The sequence below is a fragment of the Ptychodera flava genome, chromosome 15, assembly GCF_041260155.1.
Source record: "Ptychodera flava strain L36383 chromosome 15, AS_Pfla_20210202, whole genome shotgun sequence".
NCBI classification, from domain to species: Eukaryota; Metazoa; Hemichordata; class Enteropneusta; family Ptychoderidae; genus Ptychodera; species Ptychodera flava.
Genome location: NC_091942.1, coordinates 24,908,958 through 24,920,016, shown reverse-complemented (window position 1 = coordinate 24,920,016; position 11,059 = coordinate 24,908,958).

Below are 11,059 nucleotides of genomic sequence, written 5' to 3'. Positions count from 1 at the left end.
GCTTCCGTTTTTTCGGCACACGTGGTGTGAAGCCGTCACGGTCAAGGAAGGGTCGAGCCGGAAAATAAGGGCCTTGTGAAGCTACCTTCCCAAATACAGGACGGCACCTATCTTGAAAATGTAAAAGAAAACTCGTTAAGTATTTTGCCAAAGAAAGCTTTATAATGTTCCCTTAACAACTGAACATAACAAAATCTGCGGTCAGCAGATAAAAGACAAGAACACCGGATAAGTTGGAAACTCAATTTTCGCATATAAGGTTTCAAATCACTTGTTACAAGCTGTGTGCTACCGAAAAAAATGATGGTTGTCTGAATCAGTCCTCGATGTTCACTTCGGGCAGGCACGAGAGAGGCTCTCTGCAGTGCCAATACATACGACAGCAAAAGATCTTTGGGTGGTCAAGTTATCAAAGGACATGAAATTTTCGTGGACGTTTCATTTTTTTTCCGTTTTCATTTCTTCCTTGTAGGATCACATGATCTCCTTAGCCTTGAATGAGCTAAAATCTGCATGCGAAAGGGGAACCCGTTTGATACCGGGAAATGTACATCATGAAATCTTTAGTGTATAGATTCTTTTGTATGAACATACTCCATTTTCTTGGTCTTCTCTTGCTAGTCTCAGTTGGCTCGCAGTTTTGGATAACGACGCCTTTCGTCAGAAATTCTTTGAGTTCAAGACTGTCAGAAACTTCTGGTGCCGTTTAAGCCAAAGTGCAATGGTGTGAACTTGAAGACAAAATTTGAGAGCGATCTCACATAATGAGAAAGCGCCTGCGACGCTCGCCTGTAAGCACAGACTATAACGGCGCAACACAGCCATTACACCAGTCTAAACCATTGTCCTTGTACAAATATACTGACAAAAGTGGGACGAGGGACTGTTAACAGTCTTGCATAGTAACAACTAAAGGGGTCCAGAGAGAGTGAGGAATGCTCTTAGACTGCAAGTCAACTGAGGAATGTAAGCCTTGCTATACTTTGACTGGATAAAGTCGTGACTGGCACTGCCATGACGGGAAGACAACCGGTGTTGAATAAAAAATGAATGCACAACAATGTATTAAAATCATGATAAAATTAATTGAAAACAATGTAATAACTCCAAGTTTTTACTATTATGAATTGAATTCGAATTGAATTCGACTCTTATACTGTGTTAATGACTTCAAGCCTTTGGTGGAATCCAATACAAGCAAAATCGTTGTTTTCTTTGACCAATGAACACTTAAGTTTTGTCAAAGCAACGTGATGTTAAAGGAAAACGGTCGTCGGGAACTGCGCATGTGCAAGTTTCTTGTTTACAAACAACATATTTCGTGCACGATATCTAGATGCACCTCATCATCATAGCTGCAACATTTAAATTATACGATGTAGATTATGACAGACATGTTTTAACTTTCATCAATCACCATCGTGCCTTGGGTACAGTGTTTACATTGGTCGTATGGGTCCCATACGACCTTTGAGCGCAGTTCCGACGACTGTATCCCTTTAAAGAGAAGACTGACTGCCTATAGTTAAAACGAATGTTATGTGTGAGATCATGGAAAGGACTAATCAAAAGTAACGGACGTTATCATTTATTTCCAATCTGTATGCAATCAAACGCCAAATGTACAATTAAGCCATTTAAAGAAAATTCTTTGTTTCTCATCCTTGGATTTTTGAAAAACCTACCAGCCAGCCAGGAAAAAAAAACAAACAATAATACAAGTGCATTAACATATTAGTAACCTCAATTTTTATTTGACTTCTTGTGGAAAAATAATATTTTTATTTGTAATAGTGTTAACATTGTGTTTGTTTTCTTAATTTTCTGTGAAAACCTACCAGCACGCGGACGGCAAAGAGAGATTTTTTAATTCAAAGCGCCTTAGTGAAAAATAAATGTCTACAGTTTTCAAATATTACCTGAATGAAGACTTGTAAATGGCGCCAAAGTGTCTCAGCCTAATTATACATTATATAGCCTTCCATCTTTACGATATACCTCGATGAAAGATGTGGTCGGCCTACACTGCGTAGCTATTTATGCACAGTTTGCTATCTTAGCTGGAGTTTATCGATGCTTAACGATCGGGCTGTTTTTGCCTTCAGAGATTCAATAAATATTTTCAGAAGCAGAGAGCTCGGATGTTTTTTTCGTAAACTCCAGTGTTTTATCTTTCAGACCATGAACAAGGCTATACTAGATCCGCTACCCGAGGCGGGGATGTTATCTTCCTCTTGCAGGTATAGCCATAGACAGTAGCGGGGTCTTCCCCCGTCTACTGTCTATGGTATTGCCCTGCCTGAAGCGATAGACCTAACTCTTGATTTTTGCATAAGCAAACATACTTTCAAAACAATTAGAATCCTACATGAACGTTTGACAACCCCTTCCCAGGATCTACTGCTCATAAAAGAACACCAACTGTAACCTTTGATCATATTTTCATGGTCGTAGGTCTATACACGTCCTTATTCTTTTCCTCTAAAGTATGTTGAAACACAATAGCCTTGCCAATACATTGCATTGTTCCATAGACGATAAAGCGTGTTCGGTGTCACTCTCTATGATCGTGCACATTGTGCAATCATGAATTCTTGTCTGGACTGGCGACTGAAAACAATTGTCGACAATGTCACTAGATCTACACCCATACGTATAGCTGGGCAGTAGACACGACAATCTTTCGGAAATAGAACATGAAAAGAGTATATTACGAGCAGGACAAAATTACCTGAAAATATATCAACAGTTTTAGTTTATGGAGCTTTGAAGGTCTATCACATGCCACCTTTTGAGACGGCCGTGAACTTTTCCCCTTCTTACCCTTTTCTTGTGACAGCGAGTTACACAACAGTCTGTGAGGTGATGAGTTTCATATTATCAGTTAGGACCACAGACTTCCCTTCTAAAGCCTGGCGCGGATGAATTTATGGTTTCAATTGCACTGCACATCGGCATCATTCCTGAACCGCTCTTCTCACCTACGAGTGGCATTTCAACCCCTTCGCAATATGTTCAGCTCCCCGTTCCAGATGTAGAATGCTTCTAATCAAAGTTGCTGATCATGATAAAAAGCTCGACAACTATTTGATGTGACTTGAAATGCTGGCAAATGTCGAAGCGGGCGACGTGGCGACAAATAGAAAAAAGTGGTAAAATTCATACAGTCAGTCATTCATCCATCCATCTAATCATTCATTCATTCGTTTATTCATTCTTTCATTCTTTTATTTATTCGTTCATCCATCGATCCACTCATTCATTGCCGATTTAAATTTAGTGATAATTGCATAATGGACAGTAAATTATACAAAATAAACATATCATATGATTATGAATATGATAGTGTATGTAGTGAAGAAAACGAATAACCATAATACGGTATTTTAATCGCAACATGACACTGTTTGTTGCAGAAACGCATCTTTTTTCGACACTTTCCGAAATATCTTCCCGCGGTTTGCACGTATTGTGTCCTGCCATCGAGAAAATCACACCTATTCATGCATGGTGAAACCACTCTTTTTGTTGACAAAGTGTAAACGTATGAAGTTTGTTAATCTATATGTGAAGATTTCGCAGAAGAAGTAGAGGAAGAAGAAGAATTCCAGCAATTACAACAGGAGCTCACGCCCAAGTGGGATTGGGCCTCTGCGAAGAATACTGAACTCCAGTAAAAACAATAGAGACCCAAGCCTGGTTGACTTGAGCCCCTAACAAGTGGTGTCCCTTCATATAACTACTCAATTTACTAATTATATCATTAGGCATAGTAAGTCATATGAAAAGTTAAAGAAAACATTTTATATGGTCGTCTCACTTGATTTATGCTAATGAGGAATCGTTCAAATTCAGTAGATGGTAAAATATATTCAAAAATATTGGTCAAACGAAATTCGATATTAATTTCAAAATTTTTTCAACATTTCAGGTTTGAAGTATTACATTAAATAAAATGGCACAGTTGTCATCGGTGGGCACGAGTCTGCGGAGATGTGTGTTCCCTCTGGTGTTCCTCAAGGCTCACTACTGGGTCCGCTTTTATTTATTTTATATATCAATGACCTGCCCATGTCTATCCATCATTCGACCATGTTTCTGTATGCCGACGATTCGAAATTTTCTCGGATCATCAAAACTGAATCGGATTGCAGACTATTGCAATCAGATATCTCTCTTGTTGGTAATTGGTGTAAAGCATGGAAAGTTAAACTAAATCTTAAAAAATGTTTTGTTATTTCATTCTCCAACAAGCGTATTCCGGTTCATTCCAATTATAAGCTTTATAAGCAATCAATCACACGTGTTGATGTCATCAAGGATCTTGGTGTTTATTTCTCCAAAAATCTAAGCTGTGTACATCACATCAATTGCACAATCAAAAGAGCACATCAATTGGTCGGTTTTATTAAACGGACTTGCTGCGACTTCACTAATACCACTGCCATCAAAAGTATTAACATTGCACTTGTTAGGAGTATCCTTGAGTATTGTTCAGTAGTGTGGTCTTCACACCAGAAGTCGTACATTGACAAAATTGAACGAGTTCAGAAGAAATTTATTAAATTTCTTTGTTTTAAGGAGGGTATGGAGTACAATGTTGATAATTATTTTACATTATGTTCTTATTTAAACTTTCGCCTCTTTTTATTCGTCGTCAAGTTTTAGATCTTTGTTTTATTCACAAGTGTGTCAATTTCATTACCAATTGTCCAGATATTAATAGCTCCTTCACTTTCTTGTGCCCCCAAGGCGTCTCAGGTCTTCTGACCTTTTCCGGATACCAAATCACCGCGTTAACCTGTCTAAATATTATTTTTCGTCTCGGGCAATGTCACTTTTAAATAGTGTCTATCGTTTTGATATTGATTTGTTTACCAGTCTTAGTGCTTTTAAAACCCAAGTGTCATCTGTTTTATTATCTCTTGCTGATAGTCATTTTACTACCGAGAGTTTTTGATGACTGTTTGTCAGTCTCTGTTGTTACTTGTTTAGTGCCTTTTTTTAAAATTAGTTCGTGCATATTGTAATTTGTCTTTTTCATGTTTTAATTTTTCTCTGTTTGCATCCAGTTATTGGGCTATGCCTGTTGGATGTCAGAATGAATAAATAAATAAATAAATAAATAAAAAAACCTTATTACAATTATATCCTATTGTACAATGTAGATTGTATTGAACTTTGATCATCCCCTTTCTTTCAATATCCATGGGAATATCAGAGATTAAATCGTCTGGAAATTATGCAAACCATCCAGTCGATTTTTCTGATTATACAAATTAATCAGTTGTTCGATTTTACAGCGCTTTTCATTCTATACGCCCCTTTAGTATACAATCATTACAATGGGTTGAAGTCTTGATCATGTCAATATCTTTGTCGTTGGGGGCGTACATTCTAGTAATAAAATGAACACGTTTCTGTAGTATAATTCTAGAGTACCAAAAAATAATTAAAGCAAGTGGTGTCCCTTTATGTAACTACTCACTTTAATAATTATGGGCAAAATCAGTCATTTAAAAAGATAACTGTTTCCATGGTCGTCATGTCGGATTAATGCAACAGTCCAGTATTAAATGCAAATCTTGGTATAACATTTCAAGTTTGAAGCATTACGTTTATTTGGTGTTTCGCATGGATATACTCAAAGTTTAATACAATCTACATTATTCAGCTGTAAAAGGTTTCATAGGAAATGCTGTAATTTTATTAAAATGACAGCATTCCCTATAAAACCCGCTTTTACAGTTGCACAACGTAGATTGTGTTTCACTTTGAGTATACAATACCAAACGGCCCTTTTCAGGGCCTCCGTATTTTGAAAATCGTATTCCTACAATTCGACCCAACTATTGTTATCGTCCCTTACAATCTCTTTAACCTCACGTCATTTTGTAGCAAGTTCGTTGCGAACTATGTCCTGAAGTACACTTATTCATTTAAATCAAAATTCACAAAAATGTGCGGAAAAGGAATCACGAAAACATGGAGATTCGGAAATTAGGTTTGGAACTTTACTTGAAACTCACCAAGTTTTGCTGTAAAACTTCTTCTATTTGAAATACGTGTCAATTAGGTTGACCATCTCGCTTCGGGGTCTAGGCTGTAAACGTCTTCACACCACAATCCCCCATCACACCAATTTCAAAACACATATAGAAATCTAAACTTTCACGGCGAACAATTTCAGGAGACTTTTATTCGAAACACGGTATCTGTGTTGGGTGGGGGTGTGTCCGGGTCGTTAGAATTAATATAGCTTTGAAGCTGAGCCGTAAAATTCGTCCCTCACAGGACAGTCTCCCGTCAAACTGTCTCGTTTCTAGGCCTTCCCTATGCAGGACAGTATTCCACCACGGTCAATTCACTGGACTGTGATTCCTCGCTGCCGTTATCAATCGTGCAGAATAAGGTCGACGTATACTTACCCTGTACATAAATCAACATAGGAATTGTTTTCACCGAGAGAGCTAGACAATGTTTTATACGGTTGCGCAGTACCAAAAATATGAAAAGTGGCGTCGCTATCTTATCGATACTACTGTATACAGTAATAGAGGGCCACTTTTGCCACAATTATTTGCATATGACAAGAGGTCATAGTTCATAATAGTTCATAAGAAAATAGCTTCATATGTCTTAAATAGTGTTTCCATTTTTTATTTATTTCATAGCAAAGATATGCATTTCTCCTTCTTTCCCTTCAAGGTATGATGATTCAATTGTGTTAGCCCTGCTAGCACAACGCGTTGTGAAAAGTAGGCCATATGTCATAGTTGAAAAGAAATTCTATTCTGGACTAGACGTCGGATGCAGACGGCAATATCGAACATTCAGGCACATACAAGTTACATGTTGACAAGTTGAGCCAAAACAAACTTTCCGATATGATTTTAAAAATAGAACAAAACGATGAACGAGCATACAACACGAGTCAATGGTTAAATTGATATCTAAGACTTATATGTACAACGTCATAACAAAACTCAGATCACGTGTTAAAACATGCAGTGATGATTGGGTGACTCTTCCAGACGTACTATTACTAAAACCACGGTAACACGTATCTGTTTTCACCTGGTTCAGTAACTGCGTCGAAATCTTAAATCGAAATCTTAAGTTGACAAAGCGTACATTTTGACAATGTTTGTTTATTGTTGTTGTTTTTCTTTAGTTTTATGAAACCACTGGAGCGAATCACGGTTTTGGCTAACGAAGCTCTGGTTTGATGATAAAGATTTACTTCTTCCAGTGGATTGATATAAGATTCTTTTAAAGGGAAAAACACAAACCATTAAAACATATCACAAAATACTTCAAAAGAATCATAAACATTACAACCGCTGCCGCTAAGACTACTTGAAATCATACATAAATATATACAAACTCTTGTGAAGATTAACATGTTGGACACTCTCCCGAATAAGATGATGCCTGTAAATGCTTACAAAGAGCAAATGTTTTCTTCTGGTCGACAAAACAATTAAACTGAAGATACAGCGAATAAAATAAAAACGTGCATTTAGTCTCTATGAATTTACAAAGTTACCTATTCTGGCCCTGAAGGTTGATAACGTATTTGAGTGTATAATATTAGCGTTGGCGAAATGTTTAAGATAGACATAGTCAAGTGATGGAAGCATGCACTCCATGCACCGAGTGGTGGCGCTGTAGACACGGCTTCAAGCTACGACCCAACAACATGTGGTGATTGAACACATTTAGCAAAACAAAACCAAAAAATATAGACAACACGATAATTCTGCGTACAAGGTAACTATCTTTGTATCGAAATCGAAAGTAATGCATGAGAATGTGTTTTCAGTTTCGTACATACAATCATTAAAATCGTTAAAACGAATGATGATCACTGATTTAATTGTGTGTGTTGGTGCCGAGTGCCAGCGAACTTGCAGCAACACAGCAGTGTAGAGAGAGGGGGATAGAGGCAGACCGGAGGACAAACAAACAAACCGACAGTAACAGAAAGACAGAGACAGAAAGAGTCAGAGGCACACACAGAATAGTGTATATGCTACGGTTTTTTTAGCAAAAAACATTCATTCCGGGAGTTTGAATCATAGTATACAAACTGATGTACATAAACCACGGCCATTACGATGTTGAGGTTCAAATATTTAAGATGATAAGCTTGGTAGTTTCGTCACTCGCTGATTTTGCTGCCGGACGTGGTTACAACCTGCTGTGCGTCCCAATGTGGTTATTACAATTTGGACAGGTGTGGACAGCATCCTTGCATGCGTCAACACAGAACGGAATCAGACAGCAGCCAAGTCCCAAGCTGTTTAAAAACAGTAATACAAGAAATGTGTCATTATGCCATTGTCCAGACATCATTGTATTCATTCTGATATTACAGAATTTTCTTTTTGAATGAAGGTACGCGGGGACAGATGATCGATCTCTCAAATATTCCACTACTTTTCTGGTTTACCACTTGTTTGTGCGCATTTTAAAACTCTAGAAGTAAAAAACAATGCTATCGTAGTTTTTTTGAATGTTGAAAATTTTATTTTTCTCCACAGACATACTGTAACACAGGGACGGTGGTCATTTTGATTTTCAAATATCGGTTAATGTTTGGTTACTTGTTTCTCTAGAACCAAACTGTGCACGATGACCCCTGATTTTTATTCTTGATTTGGTAAGAGTATGGTTGAAAGTTTCATTGAGGAAAGTTTGAGCATGCGCAACGGCCATTTTAGTTAAACTTTGACCATTACCGGGTCTCTATGAGAAAAAGAGTCAAACTTTCCATAACCAACAGATGAAATCAAAGTTTGCCTTTATTATCATACATGCTATGCCTGGAATGGCCCAACAGCGGAATAGTATGAAGTGATACGGTTGTCATCACTCCTTAGCAACGAACTTTTTATGAGTACAGCGATGAGCAAGCAAGGTCGATTTCAGTTGATCTCGTCGCTAATTTCGGAACGTCCGTAGGAAAACAGTCATAATCAAAGCATGCATGTATGACAAAGGGGCTATTGCATGAAGTTTGGGCGATACAACGTCGTATTCTCGTGGTGTGTCCGCATTTTGACTCGTTTCTGCGCAATTCGTCACAATACGGACACATCACTTGAATACGACGCTGTATCGCCCGAACTTCGTGTAATAACCCCTAAAATATCGTTCATTCAAAAAAGAGAAGACGGTTAAAATCTCCACATTTACAAAGTAGTGGAACACATTTATGTGTGTACAGTAAACAATTTGATATGCTACATTTTCCGATGGATCTCATTTGTGTATATTACACAATCGTTTCGTAATCTTTTCAAAAAGAATTTAAAATTACCATGACTGCTTTTAGCAACATAAATGTACCTCGGGTTTTGTTATCTGTCGGGGAACAAAACTATTTTATTTTCTGAACTTCATTTTAAACCACTGCGGCATTCTTACCCGATAAACCACAGGAAGAAGCAGAATAGCCAAGTAGCGGGGCCTGCTACGAATTCCACGTTTGTCACTATGTTCTGGTGGCACAACGGACAAGTGCAGGGCATCGGCGCATCCGTCAGCATTGGAACACCCACTATGGCTGTTGAACTCGGCTGGCCAACCACCACTGTTGTGTTGTTTATGGCAGCCGTGTTAGATGCGGGGGCCGCACTGTATGCCGGCGGCGGCGGCTGGTTAGAGTATTGTGTGTTGTATTCCATACTGTATATAGGAGAGACTGAACTTTAGTTTACATTCTAGGCCTCGCCATTTGCTATCAATCAATTGAACGAGTATCATCTTCTCTTTATCAAAATTGAATAACTGTCTCAAATATGACACACGTAAAGGTGTGGCGACCACATTTCAGCCTTGATCAATCTCAACGGAATTATTTCACGACGCGTGGTAAAAGTTGGATCTTTGTAAGGGGCTGTCAAAAATTATGGGGATTTCATTGAATATGTGCGGAAAAAGTTTTCGTAGCCCTGGCGATTTTATGAATCAAAATTTTCACGAATAGATCAACAGAAAAGCGGAGAAATTGGTGGGACTATGTGTCCATGTCATGATAAAACAAAAAAAATATGTTCAAATTTTGGTATGGTAAAAAGAGCCATGCAGGAATACGCCCAGTTCCCTCCCGAGATATATTGGTCCATTCCTTTAGTTCAACCTCATCAGAGGTCATACAGTACTTCAACACTGCGTCGTGCTCTGATTTTGATGACAGAAAATCAATAAATCACCGAATTTGCTTCCATGTGACGTGTAGAATCTACGCATAAATCTGACAATTTTTGTTATATTCTAATAGCCTATTACAATGATTGCAAACTTGTTTTTGAGCAGGTAGAGAGTTTGGTACCCGCGAGAAATAATTGCAGCCGTAATCACTCTGCCACAATGTCTGTGTTTACGTGTCAGGTTTTCAGAGATGTAGGTTGGTGAGCGAAGAAAGGGACGGCGTCAATTGAATAGGGAACAACGGCGGCTTTGAAACGCTATAGGGCAGTATTTTCCACCAACATACTGTTTGACCTCAACCCATGGCTGTGATGTCATGACTTAAATTGTTTCACGACACCCGCCACCCTTTTACTTTGCTAAGTCATCCAAGGCAGATAATAAAACAACGCGGACTGAATGCTAATTGGATGTCTGTTCTGCAATGAAACTTGGGAAACAAGCGCAATGTTGCATTTTACACAAGAAAGACCAGGATCAGGTTAGTGAGTTTCTAGACTTGAAATGTCGTCCACAGAAGAAAATCTTGACCCTTTTGCGCGCAAATTTCTCATCAATTCTTTTAACAGTTACGAACAAATACATCCTTACGACATCGAAGACAAAAACTATTTGAATCCTTATAAAACTATTCAGATAATTTGATGGTTTTTCAGGAAGGAAAAATAAACACATAAATCACACAGTGTGCAGACAGCAAATGTCCAAAATTGAATCTTTTAATATTCCTTTCAGTAATCCTCGATTGACCTGTGACGTCATCAAGTGTACAGATATGCAAATACATCCAAAAATGTCTGTGCTTTATGAAGTTACTTGTATGAATTGGTTACTTGCCCAT